Genomic DNA, 11,969 nt, shown 5'->3' with positions numbered 1-11,969 from the left:
CTATTTAGAGCATTGTGTCAATGTCAGAGCACTCATCCACGAAATGACCACTCACAAAATTAGTCTTTTTTTTATTTTAAGATGATTTGTCAGGCATTAACAAATACCGAAAATAAATCGCCCTCCACTAGGAGAATTATGTCACATCAAAGATCGTTAAGCCAATGGAAAATTAGAAATTAGAAAATTATTTTTGAATTTATGAAAAATTAAGAAATTCAACATTTTCGTGAAACTTTGTTAAAATTGCAAAAACTCCACATACTAATCGAAAGTCAATAGTCTAGAGCCAAAGCACTTTGGCTTCGAAGCTAGTGCTCTAGAAAGATAGGGACTAATAAATTTAATTAATAATAAAAATTCATTATATAATTAATATTGGTTGACATAAAGAGTTCAAAGTTGATAATATGATTATGAAATTCAATTATTCATTAAAAAATAAAATTAATTAAATTTAATAAATAATAGGCAATTGAGTTAATGTTGAAATGCAAATTTTTATCGATAAAATATTATTATTTCATATTGATGGATTAAAATAAATTTAATCTCATTTTTTTTAATATCTTATTCTTATGCCAGGGAAAACTTAATATATAATTTTACTTTAATATGGGAAAGCTTAATAACTAAATTTACTCCAATACATCAAAACTTGTATCTCGTCGATTATGAATTCCTCCCTGCGTGAAAATCCTAGCCCAATCTAATAACTGAGAAAGTATGAGCGAAAGTATGGTGGAAGGGCGTGAGGGAAAGAATTGACATTGAAAGCCGAGAAAAGATTTTTCGACTAAACCAGTCAGCTGGATCAGTAATCTCTAACTTGAAGGGAAGGAACTAAGGGCGTCAAAATTTGGGGTGAAATTTGAATGACATGCTAGCAGTACTGCGAACAGTTTGGAATCAATCGGTGCAAGGTTCGAATCGGTCTACCGCTGCAGTCACAGGGATTAATTTTTGTCTGTTTCGTTCACTCATAGGGTTCACATTGCTACATCGCAGTCTCGTTCACTATTAGGGTTTTGTTAACTTCCAAATAGGTAAACACTTAGAACATGGAAAAACTCAGAAGAGCTCAGGAGTAAAGAACAAGGAAATTTCAGATTTTTTTGAAACAAATCATTTGGGTCAAGTCAAAATTGTTTCAACAGACAAAACAAGAAAGTGAATTTCGGTAAAGGCAAAACAATATGAGGGCATTTTAAGGCATAGGCTTGCTCGCCTTAAATGGGAACAAATGAGAAGAAAACCGATGAAGAGAAAGAAAATAAATAAGAGAAACAAAAATAAAGAAGAATCAATCATTCATAGTCCCACATCTATGCCCTTACTTGGTCATCAGATCTATATGTCCAAGAATTGATGAAAGTTGGGGCAAGGCTAGAGATTTTGGAAGCCAGAGAACAGGAAAGGGACCACAAAATTTCAGAGATCACAGTTGCAAACCGATGTCTAATGGAAGGTAATAGAATTTTAAAAGATCAGGTAACAATGTTACAAGAGGCTCTAAAGACAAGAAAACAAAAATGGCAAAGCATGAAAATAGTGTGGCAAAGCATGAAAGGATTAATAACAACAAACAGGCTCTAAAGACAGGAAAACAAGAATGGCAAAGCATGAAAGGATTAATAACAACAAACATGGATGTGATAATTTCCAAACAAACTCAGGTAGATACACAGGTATCTCAACAAACAAGCATTTCTAAAGAGAGAAAAAATGAACAGTGGGAAAAATAGTCCAAAAGAAATCAAAGCTAGCGCTGAAGACACTAATGGGAAGAATAAGAGATTATGGGAAGAATGAAAGTACTCTCAATTTGACAAGAGACTTTCTGAAAGAGAAACTACATTAGAAAGGGAAAATTTGTCAAGCAAGAAGGGTTGAGAGGATATGTGAAGAGAGGCCTTGACCCATAAAAGTCACCATGGCAAGCGTACAAGACAAACGACAACTTTTGGGCAAAAAGAAACTCTTGAAAGGCTCACACTTCTTCCTCGATGAATATTTAACCAAAAAACAACAAAAAGAGAGAAGGGATGAAGTGGAGAAAATTAGAACAACAAGAAATGAACGGAAAAGTGCATGGTTGTACAATGTGAAAGCCGTTATTGCAATGTTTAGGCCTCCAGGAAAATCAGGGCAGCAAGTTGGCAGTGAAGAAAAAATAGAGAATTCAATAATAGAGACGAACACAAAAAGAGCAGCATGGATGAAAACGGGTGAAGACTCAAATTTGAGTCTCATGTGCCAAACTGCGTAACAGTCAAATCCTACCCAGGTCTACCTAAGTTTAGTTTGTTGGAATTGTAGAGGTTACTCTTAGAGGAGGGGACCTAGGTTAGGGCATATTGCGGAAGGTAGAGACATAATTTGTCTCACGGAAACTCATGAGCATGATGGTTGCAAAACTCTTGTGTTTGGCGGCTATTTGAAGTTGGTAGTTTGGAACAAGGTAGTAGAAAATGGAAAAGGGTATGAGGGAATACTAGTTGTAGTGAAAGAAAAAGAAGGTTGTCACATTCAATTAATTAAAGAAGATGAAAATAAACAATATTTATGGTTGAAAATATCAGAGAATGAGAATCACATAAGAATTGCAGCATGCTATTTTGCCCCTCAAGTCTCAAAAACTTACAAAAATAAGGGGCTTGACAACAAGGATTCGTATGCAGCTTTAAAACAAGATATTTCCGTGTACTTTCAGCAGGGAGAAGTTATTTTAGTGGGAGATTTCAATGCTATAAAATAAAATAATCAAGCTAGAATTCTTTGTTGCAAAGAGGATAACAATGCTATTTGGTTCACTGAAGAGGAGAATCCCCAATGGGTGAGATGTTGAGAAGATAACAAAGTTAGCAATCATTTTGGAGAGGAGTTGCTTACATTGTGTGGAGCTTTCAACTTAATTATTTGCAATGGTCTAGATAGATGGAAAAGGTTTGGTAAATTCACTTGCAACACATACAATGGGGCAAGTGTCATTGACTATGTGATGTGTTCACAAAGCTTAATAGAAAAGATAGAAGAAGTTAGTATTGGACAGCATATTTGGGACTTAAAATCAGACCATAACCCAATTTATACAAGGTTATCATGGTTAGAAGAAAAGCATCATAGGAGGAAAACCCAATTCTCTCGGCAATCACTATGAAGGGGCAAAATTCTTCTAACACAAGAAAATTGTATTATTTTCAAGACAATGTTAGAGAGATTAATTCGGAAGGAGAAAACTGGTTTCAAAAGCTTCAACAGTCATGAGTTAACAAATATAATTCAAAGTGCACTTGAGAAGTGCAAAAGAGAAAAAAATAGGAAATTAGAATCAAATTGTTTTCGTGCAAATGCTTGGTTTGATGAGGAATGCAAAATGGTAAGGAAAACCTTGAAAAAGGCAGGAAAGGAGAAGATTAATGTAAAGTTATATAAGTAGATACTAAAAAGGAAAAAATATGAGTTCATGCAAACAAAGAGAGAAGAGTTAATATATTTAAGCAAGAATAATCCAAAGCTTTTCTGGAAAGAACTGCAACCAAGGAAGAAGAAAATTGAAAATAATATTACAGCCAATCAATGGTTTGAATATGCAAGAAAACTCTATGAGAAAGAATTTTAGGCGGAGTCCCCCGCTAGGACCAACACAAATTCAAAGTTCTTCACAGTACAAGAGGTGGAGAATGGAATTAAGAAGCTGAAAACAAGAAAGGGAAAGGATTTGGTTGAACTTCAAGCAGAGTATCTAAGATGGGGAATGAATGCTCTTGTGCCACACGTCATGGAAATATTCAATAACATCATTCAGCAAGGATTCCCAAAAGACTGGACAACTAGCCTAGCAGTACCCCTTTTTAAAAGTGGAGACACTAATAATCCATCCAACTATAGAAAAAGTAAATCCTTTGTTTTCAAAGCGTTTTGGCAACATGGTAGAAAATAGAGTTAGTAAGTGGGGAAGTTAAAGAAAAGAGGGCAAGCGGACAAGCGGGTTTTAGGCCGAAACATTCTACAGTGGATCATGGCATCACATTGAGACACATTGTTGAAAAGGTTTGGGAGGACAAAGAAGAAGTATTTTGCTGCTTTGTTAACTTCAAAAAAGAATTTGGCACAGTCCCTAGGGATAAGTTGTGTTTTAGAATGGAAGAACTTGAAATTCCTGTGCATTATAGAGCCATTGTCCATAGACTTTATGAAGAAGTGAAAGTCAAAATTAGAACCTCAGTAGGTATTTCAAAAAGATTTAGAAGTGACATTGGAGTCAAGCAAGGTTGCCCTATATCCCCCACTCTTCTTGGTCTATATATTGATAAATTGGAAGAGTGGTTAAATCTGCAAGGTGGAGATGGTGTTCGGCTGGGGGAGTTCGTGATAAAGCTTCTTTTATATGCTGATGATATTATATTGATTTCTAAATCAGCCCATGGATTGCAAATGCACTTATATGCCCTTGAGCATTTTTGTAGAGTAGTGGGGCTGCAAGTCAATACTAGCAAGACCAAAATAATGATTTTTTCTAATAAAAGGAAGTAGAGCCAGCATACTTTCTTCTTTGAAGACAACATTCTTGAAGAAGTAAATGAGACAAGTACCTTGGGATTGATTTCAACAACAAACTCAATTGGGAGGACTGCAGAAATAAGAGAATTTTAGGAGGGTGGAAAGCATTATATGCTCTTTAAAATAGATGTAGAGAGGCAGAGTTATGGGATTGGAAAACGATTAAAGTGCTTTTTGGACTCCTAGTTTATCTAGTGATGCTATATGGGTGTGAATTGTGGGCTAGCAGCACTCCCGTCTCAAAATGGGAACAAATTGAGAAAATCCAAATACTCTTGATCATTAGCAAGTTCAAAATAAAAAGTTCAGTACCTTATGAGATAATGTTGAGTGAAACAGGAGCAAATCCCATTGAAGCAATATCTATGGTGCGACTCATAAGATATCTAAAAAGAATTGAGAAAATGAGAGTAGGTAGATGGCCTAATTTTATTTTCAATGAAGGCATGAATGAAAGAAAGAAAACATGGATGAAACAAAACTACACATGGATGCAAAAATGGAATATCTACATCAATGCATGTCCCACAAATAGCAAGGAGCTAAAGGATTTTGTTATATAGAAGTTTCGTAGAAAGGTATGGGGAAAAGAGTTGGGTAGAAAGAAGAAATATTACATTGAGGAATTGAACCCTACGTGTGATCTACAACAAAAAGAGTTCACTGGAGCTAGTATTTTGTGGAGGGAAAAGGTTCTTATTGCTCAATTAAGGACCAACTCACATCAACTTCGGTGTGAAATAGGATGATGGAAAATGCCTAAAGAAGCTTGGGAAGAACGGGTGTGTACATTTTGCACGTCTGGGGTTGTGGAATCGGAAAAATATTTCATTTTGGAATGTGATGCATTCAAATACATCAGAGATAGTTATGAGAACATGTTAGCATCAGTTTCTTGGCATTGTCTTTTTAGCGAGGGAATTGTTGGAAGGTTGGGCCAACTCATCATCAATTTGAATCGGAAAAGGAATGAATTGCAAAAGTGAAAAACAGGGAACTAATGGTCTCATAGGCTATTTTTAGTCTCGTGGACCTTAAAATGTCATATCATATCATTTCTTGATATTATATCTCATCTCCACGTTGTACATTAGAGAAATCTTAATGGGTGTTTTTTCCCTCATAAGCACACCAGCCCCACTTACACATGTCCATGGGAAAATATTGAAAAAACATATTAGATAAGTTTTCTTTAATATGCCTAGTCCCAAACCTTCCACCTTATTAAGTTTTTCCTAATATCTCACCCCCAACCCATGGTGGAGCTATGAGAGAAAGATTAATAAGTAAATTTTCCCTAATACACCTCATTCAACCTATAATGGGAGTTATTAAGGAAAACTTAACCCACATGCACTCCACCCTCATGTTAAGTTTTCATTAATATTTTCCTCTACCTCCATCCATCCTTTGGTGGGTGCGCATGGGTAAGATATTAAGATAAACTTACTTATTTTCCATAATATCTCACTTACCTCCATCCTTATACTATGAAGGTGAGTGCAAAAAAAGATTTTAGAAAAGTAAAATTAAAATGAAAAGAAATATTTAAAAAGCATATAAAAATAAAAAATAATTAAAATTAATAAATAAAATATAAAATTATATAATAAACAAATTAATAAATAGGGAAAAAAAGTTATGTGAAGTCTTGAGGGTTAGCTTAATTGACCTTGACATTAAAGGACCTTTGTTATTGAGAAGTAATAGATGTAGCAATCACCAATATCCACGGTTCAAAAACCACAAAAAAAATCATATAATTATAAATTATTCTAATTAATCGATTTTTTTTGGTCAAGTTGGTTGTGTCCTTTGTTTGTGTCATCCAGAGATGATTACAGGCTTAACCTTTGGTTTGAGAAACTGCTATCTAGAACTGTCAAAATCACTAGGGGATCGCACCCCGCCTATGCTACACTACTCTTGAATTTTTGCACAATTTTTTTTTTTAATGGATAACCTTTACATCACAAAATGACTTTAACAATACATCCTATCACAATTTATTTTATCTTGAGCAATAAAATTTTATTATTTTAGATTTAAAATAACTTCTAAATAATGTATATTTAGATATAAATTTTATTAATAACAACCAACAACCCCTAACGAAATAAAAGAATTATTTAATTTATAAACGTGTATTTTCTGTATGCCCTTTGTAAAGGTTTATATTCTTTTTATGATTCTCATGCAAACGAGAGTCAATCAACTACAAATAAATTATTTGTTAATTTGTCAACGAGATTCATAAATATAAAAAAAGGTTAATTATATAAATTTAATCATTTAAATGGATGATAACGGAAATTTTGAAAATTTCAATTAGATTTTAAATAAAATTAGTTAAAGGATTGAGAGGAAAAAAATAATATTCAAAAATATCTAATTTAATTTTAAATAAAGTAAATGAGAAATATGTAAAAAAAAATCCAGATTTATAATTAATTTAAGAAAATAAAGTTTAGTTGTTATATGTTTTTAATTTTTTTTTTTTAAATTAATGATAAATTTTTTTAGTGATATTTAAATTATATATTTTTAATACATTTATAAATTCAATATTTTGAAAATTTTGAATTATGAAAATTTAATGATTCAAATTTATGATTTCAATAATTTATAATCGAAAATTTCAAAATATTTCAGTGGATTTTAAACAAAATTGATAGTAAAAAGAAAAATTTTAACATTCACAAATATCTGATCTAGTTTTTATTTAAAAATAGAAAAGGTTTAACATTCACAAATATCTGATCTATTTTTTTTGTTTGAAAATAGAAAAGGTTTAACATTCACAAATATCTGATCTACCTTTTTTTTAAAAAAAATAGAAAAAGTTTAACATTGACAAATATCTGATCTATTTTTTTTTTTTTAAATAGAAAAGATTTAACATTTAGAATAAGTTTAATTTATGAAGATAAGAGTTTGGTTGTTATAGGATTTTGTCTTTTTTCACAAAAAATTCAATGATATAATTTTTTGCAATATTATAATTTATATTATTTAAATTGACATTTTGAAAAACTCTTTGATCAAATATTGCAAAAATATTTGATTTGATTTGGAAAAATAAAAAATAAATTGGAAAAGGAAAAAAATGAAAAAGAAAAATTTTAATATTTAAAAATATAATCTAATTTTAAACAAAATTAAAAACTGAAAATAAAATAAAATAAAATAAAATGTAACATTTAAAATAATCAATTCATAAGTATAAGGTTGGGTTGTTATATGTTTGTTTATTTCACCAAAAGCCAACGATATAGTATAATTTTTATTATTTAAATTGTATTTTTTAATATAAGAATAAATTGAATATTTTAGATTTTTTTTTTAAATTAATATTTTGAAAAATTGAAATTAAATAAGTTAAAGTAAAAAAATTAATAACAGAAAAGAAAAAAAGTTTAACATTTAAAATATTCTCAATTCATAGATATTGAGTTTGGTTGCTATACCCAAGAGTGTCTAGAGAATTGAAACCCATAACCTATCAATAACACAAATGCTTTAACTCATAAACTCCACCACCCTCTGGGTAACTATATTGTTCATTAATATCTAATGAATGGCAACACTATTTGCGAAAAAACGCTTGAACAAATCCACATGTCCAATTCATAAATTGTTGTTGGTGAAAGAAGAGAGCGCATCTAAAAACATTTAAACAAATCCACGTGTCTAATTCATAAATTGTTGTTGGTGAAAGAAGAGAGCGCATCTACGTTGCCATGGTGGCATCCCTATGTAAATATGAGGCAATAATCTTCCCTGTGTAAATATCAACATTACTTCCTCCACACAATGTGTCTAATTCATAAATTGTTGTTGGTGAAAGAAGAGAGCGCATCTACGTTGCCATGGTGGCATCCCTATGTAAATATGAGGCAATAATCTTCCCTGTGTAAATATCAACATTACTTCCTCCACACAATGTATCAACGTTATGAATCTCTCACCCCTCCAACTCTTGGTTTCTTCTTATGCACCTCTACACTCTGCACAATGTATCAACTTTATGGAACTTCGTTAGTTCTGGCATCATTGGGAAGACCCCTAGTAGTGTCAGTGCCAAAGAACTCATTGAAAAAACACATCCCCCACTTATGTAATGGACCTACTCGGAGCATTGTGTCAATGTCAAAGAACTTTGTCAGTTCTCCCATCATTGGGAAGACCACTAGTAGTGTCAGTGCCAGAGAACTCATTGAAAAAACACATCCCCCACTTATATAAAGGACCTGCTCGGAGCATTGTGTCAGTGTCAAAGCACTCAACGATGGAATTACCACTCACAAAATTAGTCTTTTTTTTTTTTATTTTAAAATGATTTGTGAGGCACTAACAATTACAAAAGATAAACCCTCCTCCACTAGGAGAATTATTTCACATCAAGACTTGCTCAACCAATAGAAAACTAGAAGTAAAATAAAATCATTTTTGAATTTATGAAAAAAGGGAATATTCAACATTTTCTTGAAACTTTGGTTAAAGTAGCAAAAGCTCCACAAAATAATCAAGAGTCAACGCATTGGGAAAGAGTGTTATAATCCCTCACAAGGTAAAGACTAATGATTTTAATTAATAATAAAAATTCATTATACAATATTAATTGATTGAGATAAAGATTTCAAAGTTGATAATATAATTATAAAATTCAATATTTATAAAATTTAATTATTTATTAAAAATAAAATTTATTGAGTTTAATAAATGAAAATTGAATTAATGTTTACCCGGATGCGGGTGTTAATGCAGCGCATTTATGAGGGTTCTTTCATTGCAGGCAGTTGTCCCTGCACCTGGCTCGCGGACGAGGATTGCATATCTCAATGGCATGCGATATCAATTGGACAGAGGATGGAATGATGGTCGCACAGATCGTCTTCAATGCGCGCTTGGTTCGAGAGTTTACGCTCGAGGTTTTATTCATGGCCTGGTGTCTGGTTCACGCCATTGCCCTTGGCTCTTTTCACCTCCGCCTGATTTTCTTCCCGCACCCCTGTTTCGTTCAGGTAGTCTGGAAGCATGCTTGGGTTTTAAGTATTGCCTGGTTCGTCTGTGCTCAGTCCTTCCCCCTTCAGCTCTGCCATTTTCCCTTACTTGGTTGCTCAGATAATTCGAAGATGCCTCGCCGTCGAGGAGTCTCTCGCCGTGGAGGCAATACTGGTAATAGAGGCAGGGCCTCTCATTCTGCTCCTCAGAACGTAATCCCCATTGCTTCGGCCTCCCCGTCCTCTCTGCCCTCCGACCATGCTAGACCTCTCCCGCACAACTCCTTTCAAACAACCCGCTTCACCTTCCATAGCAGGCTCAACAGGCCAGTGTTGTCAGCCAGTATCACTGTTATTCTTGCTGAGGAGGAGGATAAACCCAGCAGCTCGGCCCACACCACCACCTCTCAGTCTCAGGATGACAGTGTCCTTCAGGGGGAGATGGCTGGGGTCGTGTTTAATGAAGACAACATGCAGGAAGATAGCACTGTTCCTGAGGCGCCTCAGCCTCCGGCAGAATCGAGTCAGCGCGAGGTCCTTGCTTGTGGGCCGGTTCATCATCCAGGTAGCATCTTGAATCTGGTAATTCCTCCAGATGGTGGTATCGAGGGGAATGCAGACAATGAATTCGTCACTTGGATTGCCTCGTCCAGCCAGGTGGACAAGGATGCGCCCGACTCTCCGCAACATGCCGAATGATGCTGGTTCATTGCCTACGGGTGGCACTCTTGCCTTTGCTCTGTTTTATTTTATGTTATGTGTCTATGTTTTGGGTCTCTGGTTACGGGTCTGGTCTCAGTTCTCGTCTTGTATCGGTGCGAGCCAACTTGATCTGATGTGCAGCAACAATTCTTGGTTCGGCAAGCTTTGTTTTTGCCTCAATTTTGTCCATGGTGGGTATGACAGAATGTTTACCAGTAAAGCCATTGTAGGCGATAGTAATGTTGTGTTAGACTCAGAACAGGACTATTTTTTTGTATGTCAGGGTCTAACAAATCATGTTTTGAAGTCTCTTAATCCTGAAAGGGCAGATAGCAGGATATGTATGTCTCAGAATCTCTGGCTGAGGGCTGGCTTCTGCCCCCTTTGAGGTCTCGACCTCCATGTACATATTTTTCTCTTTTTTAATAGAATTAGTCTTTACGCAAAAAAAAAAAAAAAAAAAACCAAAAACAAAAAAAAAAAAAAAAAGAAGAAGAAAAGAAAAGAAAAGAAAGAAAAAAAAAGAAAAAGAAAAAGAAAAAGAAAAAAAGAGATTGAATTAATGTTTGAATGCAATTTTTTATCAATAAAACATTATTATTTCATATTGGTTAGTTAAAATAAATTTAATTTAATTTTTTTTATATCTTATTTTTATGCCAGGGGAAATTTAATAAATAAGTTTACTTTAATACTAAAAACTTAATAAGTAAATATACTCCAATACACCAAAACGTAATAACTTTTTCCAAATACATCCCCTACCCCTACATTATATCTCATTTCCACCCTGTAGAGGGAGACATTCCAGAAATCTTAATGGGTAATTTTTCCTTGTAAGCACATCACCCCACTTACATATGTTCATAGGGAAGATATTGAGGAAAACATATCAAGTAAGTTTCTTCTAATACTGACCCATGGTGTGTATTAGGGAAATCTTAATAAGTTTTATTTAATATTCCCCACTCCTCAACCTTCCACCTTATTAAGTTTGGCCTAATATCTCACCCCAACTCATGGTGGAAGTATTAGAGAAAACTTAATAAATAAGTTTTTCCTAATACACCCCATCAACCTATAAGGGGAATTATTAGAGAAAACTTAGTAAGTTTTCCCACTACCCATGTGCACCTCCACCCTCATGTTAAGTTTTCATTAATATCTTCCTTTACCTCCATCTTTTGGTGGGTGGGGGTAAGATATTAAGATAAAATTACTTATTTTCCTTAATATCTCCAATTACCTCCATCCTTATACTATGAATGTGAGTGCATAGAAAAGATATTAGAGAAATAAAATTAAAATGAAAAGAAATATTTAAAAAGAATAATAATTATTTAATAAAATTGAAATTTTTTGAAATTAATAAATAAAATATAAAATTATATAATTAAGCAAATTAATAAATAGGAAAAAAGGTGATATGAAGTCATGAAGGTTAGTTCAATTGATGTACTTTTGTTATTGACAAGTAGTGGATGCCGCAATCATCAATCCCCAGGGTCCATAAACTACATAAAAAATTCATATAATTAAATTATTCAAATTATTCAAATTTTATTTTTTTGTTTATTTGTCAAGTTGTGTATGTCCTCTAGAGATGACTACACACTTAACCTTTGCCTTGAGAAACTGCCACTCAAAGATCACACCTGGCCTAGGCCATACTAATGTTTAACATGACTAAATTTTTTAATT

The sequence above is a fragment of the Pinus tabuliformis genome, chromosome 5_1 (assembly GCF_031772625.1).
Source record: "Pinus tabuliformis cultivar Carrire ecotype Pingquan chromosome 5_1, CPIR1, whole genome shotgun sequence".
Classification (NCBI taxonomy): Eukaryota; Viridiplantae; Streptophyta; class Pinopsida; order Pinales; family Pinaceae; genus Pinus; species Pinus tabuliformis.
Note: the sequence above shows the minus strand (reverse complement) of the source record.